The sequence below is a fragment of the Kogia breviceps genome, chromosome X (assembly GCF_026419965.1).
Source record: "Kogia breviceps isolate mKogBre1 chromosome X, mKogBre1 haplotype 1, whole genome shotgun sequence".
Taxonomy (NCBI): Eukaryota; Metazoa; Chordata; class Mammalia; order Artiodactyla; family Physeteridae; genus Kogia; species Kogia breviceps.
This window is the reverse complement of record NC_081330.1, coordinates 118243791-118262503: the sequence shown is the minus strand read 5'-3', so window position 1 is coordinate 118262503 and position 18713 is coordinate 118243791. Positions and strand designations below refer to the sequence as shown.

Below are 18713 nucleotides of genomic sequence, written 5' to 3'. Positions count from 1 at the left end.
CCTAGTTACTGCTCTCCCTCTTCCGCTAATGGGGTCTCCTGCACCCAGGCCTGAACACCAAGCACACTACCTTTCCTAACGTGGGTGATGAGACAGAGTGCATGCAGCGCTGCCAGGCTGAAACCACGGTGAGCATTTCTTTTCTATAAAAATTACACTAGAAACAGATATACATGCCGTTGATTTCTCATCTTCTGCAAAGGTTATCAGTTACCAACCATTATTTATGTCTACACATGCAGACATGCCCCTTCTGGTAATTCAGTAGAAATGAGATCCTGTCTTTAGTAGGACAAGTAACTTCTTACTAAAAAAAAGAATACATCGATGACATTTCACAAACACTAATTGTGAAGGCGGCATATGATGATGCTGTTCTTCACCATTTCAACAGTAAACTGCCTAGTTATATTCATATACACGTAATCAGCCAACCCAGGAACTCCTGCCACAGCAACTCAAACTCCCAGAAGCAAATGAAAACACACCAAGTTATAAAATTTAACTGCACCCAGTTTGGGGAACTGTACAAGTGTTCATGGGCTAGCCTGTTTTCTTCTAAAGGTACCATTTATTAAGCACCTATCTCCTGCCTGGCATTACACTCTCCAAATGTTATTTAATGTTCACAATAATCCTAGGAGGTGAGACATACCCCCATTTTGCAGATGAAGGAAGTGAGACTCACAGAGGTTAAGACCTCTGTCTAAAGTCACAGCTGCTGAGCAGCAGTGCTTGGATTTGAGGCCAGCCTGGCTGACTCCCAAGCTGGCAGTCATCAACTCAATACTGAGAGGGAAGGCCGCCTGAAGGAAAGAGCACTGACCTAGGGACCTAGGTGCCCAGAAAGTGGGAGCTGTTCTTACTGGGATGCACAAAGGAGCGTGGTAAGAAAAGGAGCTCTGCCTGGATTCTGTCAAATCCCAGCTTAGCAGGCACTTAATAGTGTGACCACTGGGGAAGTGTCCAAGCCTCAGTTTTCTCACAGATTAAATAGGGATAATAATAGTACGTGTGTCATAGACTAATGCGAAGCTTAAAGGAGAATATCTGTAAAGCTCTTCGCACATACTAGATGCCTAATAACTATTAGCTAATGGTATCGCCATCGTCGGCATCATTGGTTTAGATATGGCCCTTAAGTGAAAATGTAAATACAAGTGCTTAGGGCATATTAAGCTCTCAGAACGCATTAGTGTTCATCAGTATCACTGTCGCCACCCCCCCATCCACCAGCATGGCTACTACTACAGTCCAGAACTAGCCCCGATCTCCCTGATCTTTAAATCCTGCTTTCAAATCAGCAGTGTCTGCAGCTTGCCCCGAGCCCTCCCAGGCAGGCTGGGCCCCTGACTGTTGCAGGACTACCGTGCTAATGAGGCGGAGCCTGGGCCAAGACAACGTATGCATTTGTTAAACTTACCTGATGGCACACCTGAAACGTGTGCATTTTAGTGTACGATACCTGTTTTTAACGCTACAACAATGGCAACAACACACAGAAAGGGCAAAAATTCAGCGCTGGCTGACGTGCCATATTTCATTAGTGCCCAAGGCTGCAAAGAACAACCCTGGATCTCCCGGGCAACCGCATCCTCACTGCAGCCCCGTGAAGGGGTGAGAGGACTTGGACTCCAAGCGCAGCACGGGATGGGAGACAGGAGGTACACCTCGGCAGGGCTGGCGTGGGAACGGAAGTCACCTGCAAAGGCCCAGGGACTGGCTCGAGCTGCAGAGCTCTTAAAGAGCACCTGGTGATTTCGGAGAGAAGGGGTTTAACAAGCCAGCTCCTTGGTTCTGGACCCTGCCTTGACAGCCGTCCTCTTCCAGGGTCACGTTACATGCCGTTCTCATGCCCTTAACTGTCTCCACCCTACACCGGACCCCAGCTACCACTGTCCAAAAAGGCCCGCCTCTTTCTGCAGCCACCAGAAGAACTGTCTCCATTTGGATCACTTCCCCGTTCACATGTAAAGCTCCGTCCTGGAGGCTTCTCGGAGGCTCCATCTGTGTGGCCTGTCCATTGGTGCCCCAGTCAAGGGAGCTGGAGCAATCGCCTCACATCTCAGAGCTTCGGGCTCCTCCTCTACAAACAGGAGCATTACTACCTACCTCCCAGGGTTGCGGTTGCAGCGGGCAGGAGGGCTCTGTGAAAACACTCAGCAGCAGGAATCCCTTCTCCTGATGATACATGAGGACACAGACCAAACAAGCTGTGGCAGCCACGCACTGGGCCCCGGGCCCCAGGCCGCGGAATCTGAAGCTCCACCCTTCAGTCTCCCCAAGAACCCCACAAAATTCCCCCAGGAAACCCCCTACAGCTTCCTAAGAGGTCCCAGTTTCCTTGCTAACACTTGCTCTGCTGGGCTGACAATTCACTCGGGAGATGAGGTGAACAAAGCCAAAGGAAGCTAAAAGAAGACAAGCAACAGCTAGAAAACTTCAACTCGATTAATTATCGACTGAGCACCGAGATGCAGCACTTCCCTCCCACCCTGTCTCCTCATCTGGGAAGCAGGAGTTACCTGGACTCCTGTGTTTCTACAATAAACTCAATACACATATGTATCATTTCAAAAGGACCCAATATGCACATCACACTCTGTTCACAACATGACTTGTTAGTTAAATGAAACCTACATAATTTCCCCTCTACCCTTCTGAGTTCTTGGCTGGGACCCCCTGTAATCCAGACAGAAGTTTATTAAATATATACGTCGTGCACACATAGGAGACTTCCAACAAAACAATAACACTCTCCAAGACGGCCCGAACCACCACCTTAAATACCATCTGCAGCTAAAGACAAAGGAAAGATGTGTGTGTGGGGGGGGTGGAATTCATGGAAGGTGAGAGGAGGAAGTGTTTGGTAAACACAGGTTGCCCTGCAATGCAGATAAGTCTCTCAGATAGCTGTCTTCCTAGTAGGGCCCCCACTTTCGAATGCAGATTTCCTTTACAAAACGGTAACTTTTACTGTTTTCAGAGCTTCTCTGGTGTCTGTAGTTTCTCAGAATTACCCTATGCCAAAGAGGACATTTTGGGTGGCGTATTCTGCGCCCCTTCACCAGCCAAGCGCGGGGCTCGCCGAGGTAGCTGGGTGGCTCCATTTTAGGGGCCAAACTCCCAACCTTCTCTCCTCCACTTCCAGGCTCCCCTGCTCTGTGTGCCTCTCGTCATCACAGAACCACCGGTAGCCACAGGCATGTGGACTCGACCCATCCAGTCCAGGGTGATGACCCAGAAAGAGGGAAGCGGGGACTGGCACCGGAAAAGGGTGCGAACACCGACAGCAGAGCAAGGGTAGAGGTTTTTCCCATGGATGGTGCACGCAGGACCAGGCGTCCGTCTGAGGTTGGCCTCAGGGTCCTTTAGAGATTGAGAAGCTCTGATACAGGGAGCTTTGGCATGAGCATCCAGAGGCTAACCTGCTCCAATCAAGGGGTAAGGCGCCAATCTGCGGACGGAATGACCTGTGAAAAGCCCTCCTACCCACCAGCAAGTATGGAGAAGAAGCTGGGTTCAGTGCCTGAGCGAGCGTGAGTGCTCTGGAGTCAGGCGGGCTCAGGTTCTGCTCCCACAGATATCCTGCAGAACCACGGAGAGGGAGACGGAGGGGGGAAAGGAGGGAAACGGGGGAGGAGGGCGGAGGCCGGGAGAGAGAGAGAAAGAGACAGAGACAGAGGGTGTGTGCGCACGCGCTGCGCTCAGAACGCTGCCTGCCGGGCTCCGTAAAGGTCAGGCATCACTATTCCTAAGCCTAACCCAGGACTGTCCTTCAGTGGTGAGCAGAGGTGGGTTCCGGGGCCGCACACCACAGGGCAAGTGGTTGTTTACAGTGAGGACTCAGAAAGGCCTTGGACATCTGCAAAGAGCGCCAGACATGGGGGTGTGTGGGGGGGGAGATCACTCTTCTTATTTGCTTTTTTCAGCAATAAAGTACAAGAACCTTAAAAACTTCTCAGAAACTGTGGACCGAATCCAGCAGGTAAAAGCTGGTAAAGAGAAATTAACTGTAGCATTCCCATTATTCGTACTGCCATTTGATGTTCTCTTCAGGGTGGTGTGTATGTTTAATGATGATGAAAGTAAAAGATCATGTTTAATGATGATGTAAAGGATCCCAAAGGGTCATGGGAGCCCCTTCTGGCCAATCTTCACGCCACTCCTGGCCCAGGTGCCCATCAGATCCCAAGTCCCTACTGTGAGAAGAGCTCTGTCCTTGCTTCTGGAGTGTTTCCCACACTGATATGCGCCAGGGGTTGGGGGTCTCTCCACCCTCCCCGTTACAGGGTTGGCAGGAGCCTTCAGGCCCTCCCAAGAGGACAGCCCCTTGTTCCCAGGCTGCCTGCTTCTCCTCGGTCACCTCACTAGGGTCCAGACCTGAACTTTACCACTCCTGAGCAACTCAAGCATCCAAAGTGAACCCTCCTCCCGCTGCAGACCCCTCTATTCCCAGTCTCAGCTCTGGGCGGCTCAGCCCCACGTCGGACGTGGCCCCGGTTATGCCAGCACAAGGGGCCACTGACAGGGCTACCGGAACTGAACCGGAGGCATCAGTACGGTGCTCGAGGCTGTGGCTCCGAAAAGATTCCTCAGTTTTAAAACAAAATACAAAGGGGAAATAAATAGGCTAGAAAAAAACTATCACTCTTTGTACTGCAAACAATTTGAAGGCATATTAAGAATTTTGAAAGTTGAATTTTGAAAGAATTTTGAAAGGAACCTCCTGTTCCTTTTCTCCCAGAAAAGCATGCCTAGCAGGGCTGCTTGGCCCCGTCCCAACCTACAGGCCCTGCAACTGGCGTCCTTAAACAAGGACCATCTTCAAGGGTACTTTGAGGCCTTGAGGCAGGCAGAAACAGCTTCCTGGCTCAACTAGATTCTTTTTTAACTCGCAAGGACAGAGCAAAATGTGTGCCCTCACTCCATGTCGTGCAGGGCAGTCTGGCATGCCTTTCTAACAGCCTTGCAGAGACTTCCAGCTTGCTAATTAAATTTACCCCACTTCACCCCATCTAAATACCTCTTTAGAAAACCAAAAGGCACATACATCTTAAAGTTCTACTTATTGCTGCTGGTGGACAAGTTTATTTTGAAAACAGTAAGATTACAGATTGTGATGCTGACAAGAGAAAAGGCAAAACGTGATTCTTGCTGTTTGTTTGTTTCTGGGAATGATTTTTGCAGAGTAAAACAACAAGGCCTTCAGAGGTGAAGTCCCAAGGTTTACAGCTATGTGTGGGCTTCTCTTTGGGTTGTGCATGGAAAAGGCCCCTGCCATTCAAGACAACGCCCGACAAATGCCCTTTTGTGCTCTACAGCTGTGTCTGAGCATGGCTGCCTTGCCTGCTGTGGCCGTCACTGTTTCTCTCCTTTCTCATGGCAGGAAGATAGAAACATACATGTATTTTCAAATGCTGCATGTTGTCTTTTACCTACAAATACCATCACCAAAGAATAACAATATGCTGCTGCTATTTAAGCATGGTAGCCCATCACGGCAACCCAGTTTTGGATTCACATTATTTTAAAGCTTTTTTTAAAAAAAATTAATTTATTTTATTTTATTTTTGGTTTTGGCTCGGTTGGGTCTTTGTTGCTGCGCACGGGCTTTCTCTAGTTGTGGCGAGCGGGGGCTGCTCTTCTTTGTGGTGCACAGGCTTCTCGTTGCAGTGGCTTCTCTTGCTGCGGAGTACGGGCTCTCGAGCATGGGCTCAGTAGTTGTGGCGCACGGGCTCAGTAGTTGTGGCGCACGGGCTTAGCTGCTCCGCGGCATGTGGGATCTTCCCAGACCAGGGCACGAACCTGTGTCCCCTGCACTGGCAGGCAGATTCTTAACCACTGCAGCACCAGGGAAGCCCCTCACATTATTTAAAATTAGCCAGACTGTCACACTTTAAAGGTCACTACACACATTTCTATTACAGCTGACCCCAAACCAGTGCTTCAAAACAGCACGCTCTATGATCCTCACACTCCAGTACAGGGGTTCTCAACCAGGGGTGATCATGGCTTCTAGGAAACACTTGCAGATGTCCAGAGACATTCTGGATTGTCACGAACTGGGGGGAGGCATGCTACTGGCATCTAGTACATTGAGGCCAGGGATGCTGCCGACACACACACTAAAGGGTCACCCAGCCCAAAATGTGAGTTGTGCTGAGTTTGAGAAACCCTGCTCCAGTAAGCTGCGCTGCCTGTAAGAAGTAGAAAAACCTCTACTCTGAATACAGCTTGGTTCCCGCCACATCAATACACAGTAGTATGAAAAAACTAGAAAATGATAAATACGGAATAAACATGATTCTCATTTGGACAAGTTTGTTAAAAACCATAGCAGTTTATAGTAATATCCACTGTATTTTTTAAATTCTTCTTCAGAAATAGAGAATAAATATCTTACAGGTGTTTGACAGCACCAACAGGCACAACTTGTTCCCCTAGGTAGGCTAAAGGCATTAATAGCAGTGGTAAGGGTTTCGTAACAGTCAGCATGGAACAAACTGTCCCAGTGCCTCTTTCCTGGATGGCAGCACAGTGAAACCACGGTGCTAATCCACAAGGAAGGCAAAGGCAATATAATTACAACAAATATCCTGCCCTTATGGGGGGGATCAGGGAAGAGGGGGAGAAGAGAGATGGATGGAGCAGCTCTGATTCCTGTTACATCCCATAAGCATTTGAAAAGTGGGTTTGCTCGATTTGATCAGCACTAAAAGGAAATCTTATGTATTTCATCAAAGTTATTTTTAAAATACAGCATTTCACTTTGGGCACTTTTTTACCATAAAGAATCAGGAAAATGTAGGTTGCCTCTCGACTGCAGCCACGGTATCCCTTTTTATAGTAACAGGAAGGACGTCTCTGTTCCCAAGGCAACCCAAGGTTTCCCTCATTAATATGGCACCGAGCACTTTCACGGAGCACAGTATCAATCTTCTGAGGTTTCAAAATTGGAGTTCTCTGCCTAGGACAGGGTATGAAGGTCCCCCCCACACCACAGCTGAGATGGGTAGCAAACATAAGAAAGAAGGACAAAGAGCAGGTATCGGGTAAAACACTTTCTGAAGTTTCCCTCCAGGTGATCACTCAAGCTGATTAACAAGGCATTCGGTCCATCCGCCTCTCAGACTTTCGCTCTTTGCATAGAGGCGTCCACTGGGAACATGTAAAAGCTGAAGGCAGTTCAAGTACAGGGGAGCCCCGTGGTACAGCGTGGTCCTTCTTGGGGCCCCCTCCACACTGCCCTTTTGCCCTGACCTTCACACCGCTGAGGCCATCCCTGTACCCGATCCTGGCCTCCCGGCCCAACCAGGCGGGTCCAGGGCCTGATGCACAGAAACCCCGTCCTCCCATGTGAGCTACACAGTGAATGAATAATCCAGATGAGGGTTCATGGGGATATGAACAGGAGCGGAACGGAAAGGGAAGGATGCATTCTAGCCCAAAGAGGTAGATGCTACACAAATAGGCATCTGTGATAGAAACAGCAAGTGGTAAGTTTGGCTGTTAACGAATTTGGGGAGCTTAGAAAATAGCTAAAGAGACTAACGGTGGTGTTGATGATGATAAGCAACATCAGTCATGCTAGGCCCAGGCCTAAATATGTTACATTCTAAGCTCATTTAATTTCCCCAACAAATCTATGAGGTAAGTACTATTATTGACCCTGTTTTCCAGGTGGAGTAATTGAGAGGTTAAACACTTTTCTGGGGTCACACAACTGGTAAATGGCAGAGGTGAGATGTAAACTCAAGCTGTCTGACTCTAGAAGTACAGACAGGGGGCTTGATAGTTACCTAGATGTGAAAGGCAAGGCAGTGCCTTAAAGGCACTGAATGCAGAGGAAGATATATTCCACATTCACAACAGAAACCTACAATATGTACTCAACTCTGAGCTTCTAACTCACCTAAGGAAAGGGCCTTTAGAACCTGCCTCAGACAAGAAAACCACAAAGCTAGCCCTCTGCATATTCAGAAAGTACAATATTTCAGACACAGGTGACTAACCACTGCTGAGCAAAATACTTGAGGAATCTTTTCACCTCTCTGCAAACCGTCATGGTTTAACTCACAGCCAGCTAGTCCAGGCTCAAAAATACATAGAATAAATCAACTCAAGGGTTTAAGAAGGTCAAGATTCTTTAAACTTAGGATTCAGCAACTAATTTCTACACATTAAAGCTCGTGTACATACATGATGCATTATTATGTGACAGAAATATACTAAAAATAACGTCCCGTGTAAAAGCAGTTCTGCGTTTGGAAGCCCAATAAGAAGACACTTCTAGCCAAGTCTGAGCAGTGCTGCTGCACGGCTGGTCCAACTCAAGTCTGGGACTCTTTGTAAACCGTAGGTAGCTACCAGTATTTTAAATAGCATAGAATTGACTGTAAAGAGGCAAAAGGGAACCTTTGGGGATGACGAAAGTGTTCTAAAACTTGACTGTGGAAAGAGCTGCACAACCATAGACTCGCAAACGGTTCAGGGAGAATGGGTGATGTTTACAGTACATAAATCACACCTCAAGAAAGCTATAAGAGGAAGAAAGGGAGGGAGGGAGGAATAGGGCCGGAGAGGAAAGGAACAGAAAAGCAACCACCAGGTAGGAAGAGCAAGCATTCTTTTGTAAAGACCTGTCTCAGCTACATTGACACGTACACGCTGTTATACGTGTTTCTAACTGTGGAGCTATTCGTGATCCAAACATCTGCAAAGCCCTGCTTCAGGGTAGTAACACCTAGAAAAGTGCTGTGTAACCCTGATGGGAACCCCGGGGATCTCGTTACAATGCAAATTCTACTCAGTAGGTCTGGGGCAAGGCCACAGTCTGCGTCTTGAACAAGCTCTGGGCTGTTGCTGCCGCTGCTTTGTCTGTAGTCCCCACTCTGAGTAGCAAGGAGTTGGGATACAAATTGGGGCTGTGCTGGCAGGAATACACAGACTTAAGACTGTCATCACCAGAAGGATCCTTAGAAAAATCTAATACATGTTTCCCGAATGGACATGATCATGAGAACCGTCTAGGGATTCTTTTTAAAAATACAGATTCCTGTAATCAAGACAGTGTGGTATTGGCATTGGCATAAGGACAGACACAGAGATCAACAGGACACATCAGGGAGTCCATAAATAGACCAACACATACAGGAACAGCTGAATAGTTGACAAAGGTGTCAAGGTAATGCTATGGGAAAAGAATAGTCTTTTCAACAAATGGTGCTGGAAGAAGTGGACATCCGTATGCAAAACAATGAACCTTGATCCGTACCTTGCATCATATATAAAAACTCAAAATGGACCTATAAAACTTCTAGAAGAAAAGATGGGGGAAAATCTTCATGACCTTAGGGTAGGCAAAGATTTCTTAGAACGCACAAAAAGCTCAAACTACAAAAGAAAAAAATTGATAAATCAAACTTCATCAAAATTTAAGTCTTCTGCTCTTCCAAAGACGCCATTAAGAAAATGAAAAGGCAGACCAGACAAAGAGAAAATATTCACAGTACAGATGTGTGACAAGAACTTATACCCGGAATATAATGAAAAATTATTTTTAAAAACACCCGAATTTAACATAAAAAAGAAAACTGCTGACCAATCTTACTTGTGAATAAACATGTATAATTCTGAAATAAAATATAAGCAAACAAAAAATTCTTACAGCTAATTAAACAAACAATTAAAAAACATGGGCAAAAGATGTGAACAGACATCTCACATGCCAAGAAGCACATGAAAAGATGCTCCGTCTTCAATCAGCAGGAAAATGCAAAGTAAAACCACACAGTGACAAATGACTATACAACCACTGGAATGGCAAAAAAAATTTTTTAATCCAACAAAAAACTGACCATACCAAGTGGCTGCAAGGATGCAAAGCAACTAGCCCTCTCCCACAGTGTAGGTGAGAATGTCAATTGGTACAAGCACCTAGGAAGAGCGTGGCAGCTCCTTTCCCAGTGAGAGCATTCATGTATCATATGGCCCAGCAAGCCCACTCCTAGGGATTTACCCAAGACAAAAGCAAACATGTGTCCACTAAGCAGTTTGTACCTGAATGTTCACAGTATCTCTGTCCATAATGACCCCAAACTGGAAACCAAACAACTGTGCGTTGTTTGAATGAATGGCTAAAGTGGCAATGCAACAAAAACACTAGTACATTCTCAGTGAGAGAACTACTCTTCAGCAATAAAAGGAATGAATTACTTATATATACCCACGACATGGATGAATCTCAAAAACATACTAAGTGAAAAAAGCCAGAGAGAAAAGAGTACACTCTACGTGATTCCACTGATATGAAACGTTAAAAGCGGCAAAACTAATCTACAGTCACAGAAAGCAGATCAGAGGTTGCCTGGGGCCGAGGGTGAAGCGTGTCTGCAAGGGGCTGTGATAGTGAGTAGTGTATACATTCGTTAAAGCACGGCTATCAGTACACTTAAAATAGGTGCATTTTCTTTGTATGTCAACTATACACACAAATCTATATATAATAAATATACATATATACTCAATAAAACTAATTTAAAACATACAGGTTCCCAAACTCCTCTTCAGACCTGGCGAAATGGCATCTCCCAGGAGGAGGCAGAGGACCTGAATTTGTAACAAGCCGCCCACATGGTTCCTAGGGTCGGACAACAGAGGGAAATACTACTTTAGTCTGCTTCATGGGGGCAGGAAAGGGAGGCCTAGTGACATGAAGGTCCCAATAAATTCCCGCTCACAGGAATGAGTATGTATCAATCAAAAGAAGAGGGAACAGGGCAGGACAGGGAGGGGAGATGAGAGCAGCAGTCGTGACATGGCCTGCTTCCTTCAAGCAGCATTTAATGGGCCACAATCAAAAGCAGTAAGTCGGGGCTTCCCCGGTGGCGCAGTGGTTGGGAGTCCGCCTGCCGATGCAGGGGACACGGGTTCGTGCCCCCGTGCGGGAAGATCCCACATGCCGCGGAGCGGCTGGGCCCGTGAGCCGTGGCCGCTGAGCCTGCGCGTCCGGAGCCTGTGCTCCGCGGCGCGAGAGGCCACAACGGTGAGAGGCCCGCGTACCGCAAAAAAAAAAAAAAAAAAAGCAGTAAGTCAATTATTTCCATTTAAGGCAATAAGAGGCCAGTTCACATTAATAAATCATTTAAATATCATTCTGTCTACATCTCAACCTGCCTCTGAGATGCGTCCCTGGATCTGAGAGCTTGCACAGGACTGTTTCCCAGGTGACTCTGCCTTCCTGCCACACCGATCTCCTGTCCCTTGTTGGAAGGAGCCAGGGTTTCTCTCTCACCTCCAGGTCTTCACACAAGCCCTGCCCCCAGCCTGGAACGCTCTCTCCCCGACCCCAGCACACACTTAGTACTGTCAGATGAGTAGCTACTTCCTGCAGGAAGGCCTCCCTGATCTACCCGAGTATCCCAGGAGGGACAATTCTACATGCCTCCACAGCCCCATCCCTCTTCATCTTTGCAGTTGTGGTCCTCCAGCTCCACACGCCCTTTTATTTTCTCTACCACTGTTTTCCCAGCACTCAGCCCAGAACAGGCTCCCAGGAAGTATCTGTTGTCTAAACACCTCAGACATCATTCCATTCACACACGTGTGAGACCCTTAAGTCTGGTGTCTTCTCCATCACCCTCTACTTGTTGAATAAAATAATTCTTTTACTCAGGGAAAACAATAAAATACCTATATTTGTCACATTTGGTTCTGAGGGCAAAATACTTCCGGGGCTCTTCAGGGAGTGGCAGACCCAGACACTGACGCCCCAGAACCAGGCAGGTCTGACGGGCCCCCCCTAGAAAAAGCATCATTAAAGCTACTGAGCCAACGGATCTGTGTCACAGCCACTGGCTGCCAGTGGAGACAAACTTGGACCTCATCGGGACATGGAGAACTGACTGGTCATGGCAGCCCCTCCCTTACCAACCCCGCCGGGATCAGCTTTAGGAAAGCTACAAGGGCTTAAACCAGTGGCTCTCAAACTCGAGTTTGCATCAGCATCACCTTGAGGGCGTGTAAAAACAAAAATGCTGGACCCCACACCCAGAGATCCTGATTCAGTAGGGCTGGGGTCTGGCCCAGGAATCTGCACTTCAGACAAGCTCCCAGGTGATGATGACGTTACCCTGCACGCACCACACTCTGAGAAGCCCAGCCTTAAAACGCTTTAACCACCAAGACATTTGTGATCTCGTTCATCAAGAGGCATTTAGGAGAAGTCTCGGTCGGAAGACTTCAGCGCTTGGAAGATGAAGGATCCGAGATCCTTTTGCCTTTCCATTCAGCCATCTGCAGTGTGTCTCCCCTCCTGATCACAAGACGCTGCCACGGCAGCAGCATTATCTTCTCGCGGGAGAGCAGGCAAGGCGGGATGAAGAGGGGAAGAGCCAAAACAGGCAGGAAGAGGCTCCCTCCTCACACTCATTTCTCTTGGATGCCAGGAAGATCTCCAGTGGTCTTCCCCTTAAGTCTCCTTGGCTGGTACTGGGTTACATGGCTGCAAGGGAGGCCACGAGAGGGAATACATGGCAAAGGGGAATGGAACCACCAAGAACGACGCAGGCCTGAAGTGACTCAAAGCCTAGCCCTGGCGCTGACTACCCCCAAACCCCAGCTCTGAAGAAAGCAGGTAGAGCTGTTGGGAAGGCAGCCAATAGCCTGCCCCGCTGTTCATCCTCCTGTGTGGATGCCCCGCCGCCAGCCAGTGGTGTCCCCAAACAAAGCCTGGACCAGCATGCTGCTGAAAGCGAACCTGGTGCCGGGCACCAGCTGCTGAATAAACGTAGACAGCTCTCTCAGCCTCCTTTTTCCTTGTAAATTGAGATTAGTCCTGCCTTTGCCACAGGCTGGAGGGAAGAACTAAATAAAAAAATGGTCTGTCCACTTTTTTCTTTTTCAGACTGAGCTCTGGAAAATTAGGGCTGTGTTGGCTTTGTCACACATCACAGGCGGCACACGTCAGGCACTCATAAATGTCTGTGGAGTGGGCCAAGAGCTGCTTTTAAGCACTCTCCTTAGATTCTGTAAAGGCTGTTTGTAGAAATACCTCCTGGGGATTTTTACACTAAACGAGATGCTGCTGAAATAGAAGCTAGAAGGAAACGAGGACTAACATAGATGACAAGGAGAAAAGACTAGCTGCTGTAAAAATAGAGCAAAGAGTGTTACCAGGTTGTGATTCAGCTGGGCTTGGGTTTAGGCAGGACATTCAAAAGGCACTGCCTTGGAGGAGGGGGGTGCAGGTCAGCAGCCTCGCCCACACGACATGCTGCAGGGGCGACAAGCCGGCTGTGTCTCTCCAACTGACCCTGACCGACTGGCAGCTGTCTGCCTGGGGCATGGGATCAGGAGAATGTTGAGGCCACTTCCAGGTGGTGACTTGAGTCTGGCATGGGGCAGACGGGATAGAGCAGTGTCACCATACGTGTCACACGTTTCTTCTCTCCCTGGATGAAATAACTGAGGGATGTTATTGTGGCCAAAAGAAATTGCCTGGGACTTCCCTAGTGGTTCAGTGGTTAAGACTCCACGCTTCCATCGCAGGGGGCGCAGGTGTGATCCCTGCTCGGGGAGCTAAGAGCCCACATGTCACACGATACGGCCAAAAAAAACAAAAACAAAAAGAAAAGAAAAAGAAATTGACTGGCCTGGTCTTTGTGGTCATTTGAAGGGGCCACAAACCAAACTCACCAGTCTTTTCCAGGCATAGGATGGCTACGCAACAGCTGCGACCCATGGAAGGCAGAGTGCTATGTGCTTCAGATGTATTTTTTTAAACATATATATATTTTAAAATTTTTATTCATTTTTTGGCTGTGTTGGGTCTTTGTTGCTGTGTGCGGGCTTTCTCTAGTTACAGCGAGTGGGGGCTACTCTTCGTTGAGGTGCGCAGGCTTCTCACTGCAGTGGCTTCTCTTGTGGAGCACGGGCTCTGGGTGCACGGGCTTCAGTAGTTGTGGCTCACGGGCTTCAGTAGTTGTGGCACACAGGCTCAGTAGTTGTGGCTCACGGGCTCCAGAGCACAGGCTCAGTAGTTGTGGCGCACGGGCTTAGTTGCTCCGGGGCCTGTGGGATCTTCCCGGACCAGGGCTCGAAACCGTGTCCCTTGAACTGGCAGGCGGATTCTTAATCACTGCGCCACCAGGGAAGTCCCAGATGTATTTTTCTAATCCTTAATACAACCCCAAGAAGCAGGTGTCTGTCATTCATCCCATTTTACTGACAGGAAAGTGAGGGTCTGAAAGATTATTTTTCCAAGACAACACAAGGGGCCGAGGTTATGTGTAAAGAGGCCTCTGGGAGGTGCTCTAACGCCTGGCTCCTGGCCCCTGTCCTCCTGGGGGTCTGAAGGACGAGCCTGCAGTCTCCAGCCGACTCTGATATCTAGAGCCAGGTCAAAAGTGGTCTCCCAGGCTAAAACTGATACAAAACCTCTGCCATCAGAATGATCACCATTTTCTGTTTTAAGCAATAAGCAAACCCCCAGACAGGAGCTTATACTATTCCTCTCAACCAAAGTACACAGGAAAGGCAGGACAGGTCCTGTTCTAAGAGTACACCACGCGCTCTCTCACGTGGCTCAGAAATTCCACAGAGAGGGCCTGCTAGTACTTGCGCCATCGCATTAGTAGGAGACGGGACGGAGTGGGAGACAGATACAGCAAGCCTGCGAACGGACCCTCCATGAGTAGATTCATTAAGTAGGGTCCTGACTACTCTCTTCTGTCAAGCTTATCTGTTCTCAGCAAGATGGCTTGCCCTGACTAAAGCTACCAGGGGCCAAGAGTAAATGATAAATGTTTTAATTTTCCCACAGTAAATTAAAATATCCATAACTCCCAGCAAGAAGCTTAGCCAAATCTTTCCTGCATTGTTGTTTATAATCAACATGGTGTTTTATGAAAATTATTTAATAAAATTTACAGTCTAAAGAAAGGAGTAAAATGTGCATGTCACCCAGCCTCTGTTTCCCCAGCATTAACTGCCCATCTGGGCACGACTGTAACATCAACAGGGCTCAGATTCCATTCACAACGCTTTGGCTTATTCCCTGCAAAACCTAACCTGGTACCTTGTATACAGCAGGCACACAATACAGGATGCCCCCTTAATACCAGCTAACATTTACCGAGCTCTCACTCTCGGCCAGGCACCGTATTAAATGCTGTGCACGCATTCTCTTGTTTAAATCTCACAACGAGCTATGCAGTTGGATTTATTATTCTCCCCTTCCACAGAGGAGGAGAGGAGGCTTCCAGGAAGGTGGACTGACTTGCTCAAGGTCACCTGAGTAATAAGGGGAGCAGAACCAGGACTGAAACCCAGGGCACCTGGCTAAAAAAGCGAGCAAAAAGCTATGCTGAATGCACACTACTTATGTCCAAGTGCAACCAATATTTTCTCACCAGCAGCAACAGTGATTAGCGTGGTACACACTGATACAGTTGACCCTGGACAACACGAGTTTGAACTGTGCGGATCCACTTACACACGGATTTTCTTTCTCAATATTAAATACTATGGTACTATGATCCCACGTTGGTTGAATCTGAGGATGCGGAACTGCGTGTGCGGAAGAACTGCCTATAAGGAGGAACCATGTATACAGAGCGTCGACTACAAGTTATACTTGGATTTTCAGCTGTGGGGAGGTGAGCGCCTCTGACCCCTGCCTTGTTCAAGGGTCAACGGTATTTGCAGATTTTGAAACTGCTCTACCATTCGTGACTATTAAATACTGTTTCTGTTAGGGAAGAAGCAAGTGACTGAATTTACACATCTAGAAACTGTGCATCTGATTTCAGCCTCAGCACTTGTTCACACAGCAAGGCCGATCCAACCCAGAGCAGCTTCTGGCCCTGTGGCTCTGACTGGCCTGGCTCTCAAGGTCCTTGCAGCGCAGCCAGAGAAAAGCAAGCCAACCTGGGAGGGGAAACTGGAGGAAGGGGGTCAAAAGGTACAAACTTCCAGTTACAAGATAAAGAAGTACTAGGGATGTAACGGACAACACAACACGGTGGCTATAGCCAACACTGCTGTGTGGTACACAGGAAAGTTGCCAAGAGAGTAAGTCCTATAAGTTGTCATTACAAGGATTACATTTCTTTCCTTTTTCCCTTTCTTATTTGTTTTTATTGTATCTACATGAGAAGATGGACGTTAGATGAAACTACTGTGGTAATCATTTCATTATGTATGTACATCAAACCATCATGCTATATGCCTTAAACTTATAAAGTGATGTATGTCAATTATTTCTCAATAAAACTAGGGGAAAGAAAAGAAATCCAGCCTCACAGTGACAGAATGAAGGCAGGTGACTTAGAAGGGCATCCCAAGTCTCAACAATGGCTGTCTGTTCATCTGTCGGATGAATTACTGTAGCTGTGCCCCATCTACCAACTCATCCACTTCAAGAGCTACTTAAGAAGGATTTACAGCTAACCTGCTAATATAAGAAGAGGAAAAGAAGGAAGGAAGGAAGCAAGTAAGGAAGGAAGGGAGGGAGGGAGGCAAAAGAAAAGCAAGGCGAGGGGGTGGATGGGAGGAGAAGGGAAGGGAAGGGAAGGGAAAGGAAGGGAGTTGACAAGAATACAACAGGGAAAGAAGGCAGAATGGGTGGCTTATACTATAATTTCAGGGGGAAAATCACTGTTAAACAAGGATCTAAGAAAGGTGGCCCCAGATCTGTAGAGACAGAGTACATTAGAGGCTTGGTTCCCTAGCACTGGGGGTTGGGAGGAAATGGGGAGTGACTGCCAAAAGGTGTGTGATTTCTTTTGGGGTCATAAAAATATTCTGGAATTGACTATGGTATTGGTTGTACATTGCACAACTCTGTGAATACGCTAAAAAAAAACCCCACTGAATTGTATACTTTGAATGGGCAAACTGTATGGTATACCCAAAAAAAATAAGAAAGAAAAGAAAGCTGGCAAACTATCAGAAAATCATAATAAAACCATCCCTAAAGCATAAAATGTTAAAAACCACAACTACACAACCAGAACGAGTGAAAATCAGAGCACCCTGGTATGTATGAATGATATGTAGTAACAAAAGTGGATGAGTTTTATTGTTTGCTTCAAAACACAGCAATCTGAAATCTAAAAGTCAAACATTTAAGGCATTTATTGTAAACAATCTGTTTCATGTTTGCAAACACAAGTAGGTGCAGAATATGGGATCAGAACCAGAGAAGGAAAGAGAACCAGTTCCAAGCCAGGGAAGGACATGTGACACAGCAAACATGGGAGGTGCAACAAAGCAGCAAGAAGCAGCATAAAAGCTTGCCTCATTCTACACAACCAGGCTTCCAGAGCATTCCTGATGAGGATGACCCATTTGTGAGGTTATTCAACATCCTGTTCCATAAAACGAGGCCTCATAAGTAGCTGAAAATATGTCAGGGAGCAGGGGAGCCTTTCTGAATTTCGGTCCTAAAGCCTTGCAGTGGGCAGAGTATTCTTGCTAAAGCCTGAGTGGCATTTCAAGGATTTGGTACAACGATTCCTCTTCTTTAGAGAGTCTCATACTAATCCTGAAAGCTCCCTTCCTTACACCCAAGCCACCTGCAAGGTACTCTCTTTCCCTCTGGTTCCTAAGAGGTCATAAAAATCAGTGACTAGTGGGGATGATTGCACAGCCTTGTGAATATACTAAAAACCACTGAACTGTACACTTCCCAAGGCTGAAATTTATGTTATATGACTAATACCTCAAAATAATTTTTAACCTGTTTAAAAAATCAGGGCAAAACACAGAATTACCGTATGACCCAGCAATTCCACTTCTGGGTTTATAGCCCAAAGAATTAAAAGCAGGGTCTCAGAAAGATACCTGTACACCCATGTTCACAGCAGCACTATGCACAACAGCCAAAAGGTGGCAGCAACCCAAGTGTCCATCAACAGATGAACAGATAAACAGAATGTGGTTTACACATACAAGGGAATATTATTCTGCCCTAAAAAGGAATGAAATTCAGATACATGTTATGACAATGGATGAACCTTGAGGACATCATGCTAAGTGAAATAAGCCAATCACGGAAGGATAAATACTGTATGTTTCTACTTATAGGAGGAGGTATCTAGAATAGGCAAATGTATAGAGACAGAAAATAAAATATTGGTTACCAGGGACTAGGGGGAGGGGATAATGGGGAGTTATTATTTAATGGTTACCGAGTTTCTGTCTAAAATGATTAAAAAGTTCTAGAGATAGATAATGGCAATGGTTACACAACACTGTAAATGCACTTAATGTCACTGAATTGTACACTTAAAAATGGTTAAAATGTCAAAGTTTATGTTATGTATATTGTACTACAATAAAAACATAATTTTAAAAAGTCAGAGCCCTTGGGACTTCCCTGGTGGGGCAGTGGTTAAGAATCCGCCTGCCAGTGCAGGGGACACGGGTTCGAGCCCTGGCCCGGCAAGATCCCACGTGCCGCAGAGCAACTAAGCCCGTGCGCCACAACTACTGAGCCTGCGCTCTAGACCCCGCAAGACACAACTACTGAGCCTGCATGCCACAACTACTGAAGCCCACGCGCCTAGAGCCCGTGCTCCACAACAAGAGAAGCCACCGCAAGAAGTCCACGCACCGCAACAAAGAGTGGTTCCCACTCGCCAACAACTAAAGAAAGCCAGAAAGCCTGTGTGCAACAATGTAGACCCAACACAGCCAAAAAAACCCAC

At 47.0% G+C, this 18713-nt stretch overlaps 1 protein-coding gene across 15 annotated transcripts in view; it reads right to left on the bottom strand.

The window, feature by feature from the left end:
* MAP7D2 (MAP7 domain containing 2) overlaps window positions 1-18713 on the bottom strand; it is a 109616-nt gene that overhangs the window by 71419 nt on the left and 19484 nt on the right. The window contains exon 1 of one of the 15 annotated variants that reach the window (XM_067023016.1): window positions 2113-2175. The exons of 13 other annotated variants lie outside the window; for them this stretch is intronic. The gene's annotated coding sequence lies outside the window, so the exon portion shown is untranslated. Of the gene's footprint in view, window positions 1-2112; window positions 2176-18713 lie in introns of those variants that run through there. One more of the 15 variants, XM_067023015.1, reaches the window with a different exon arrangement.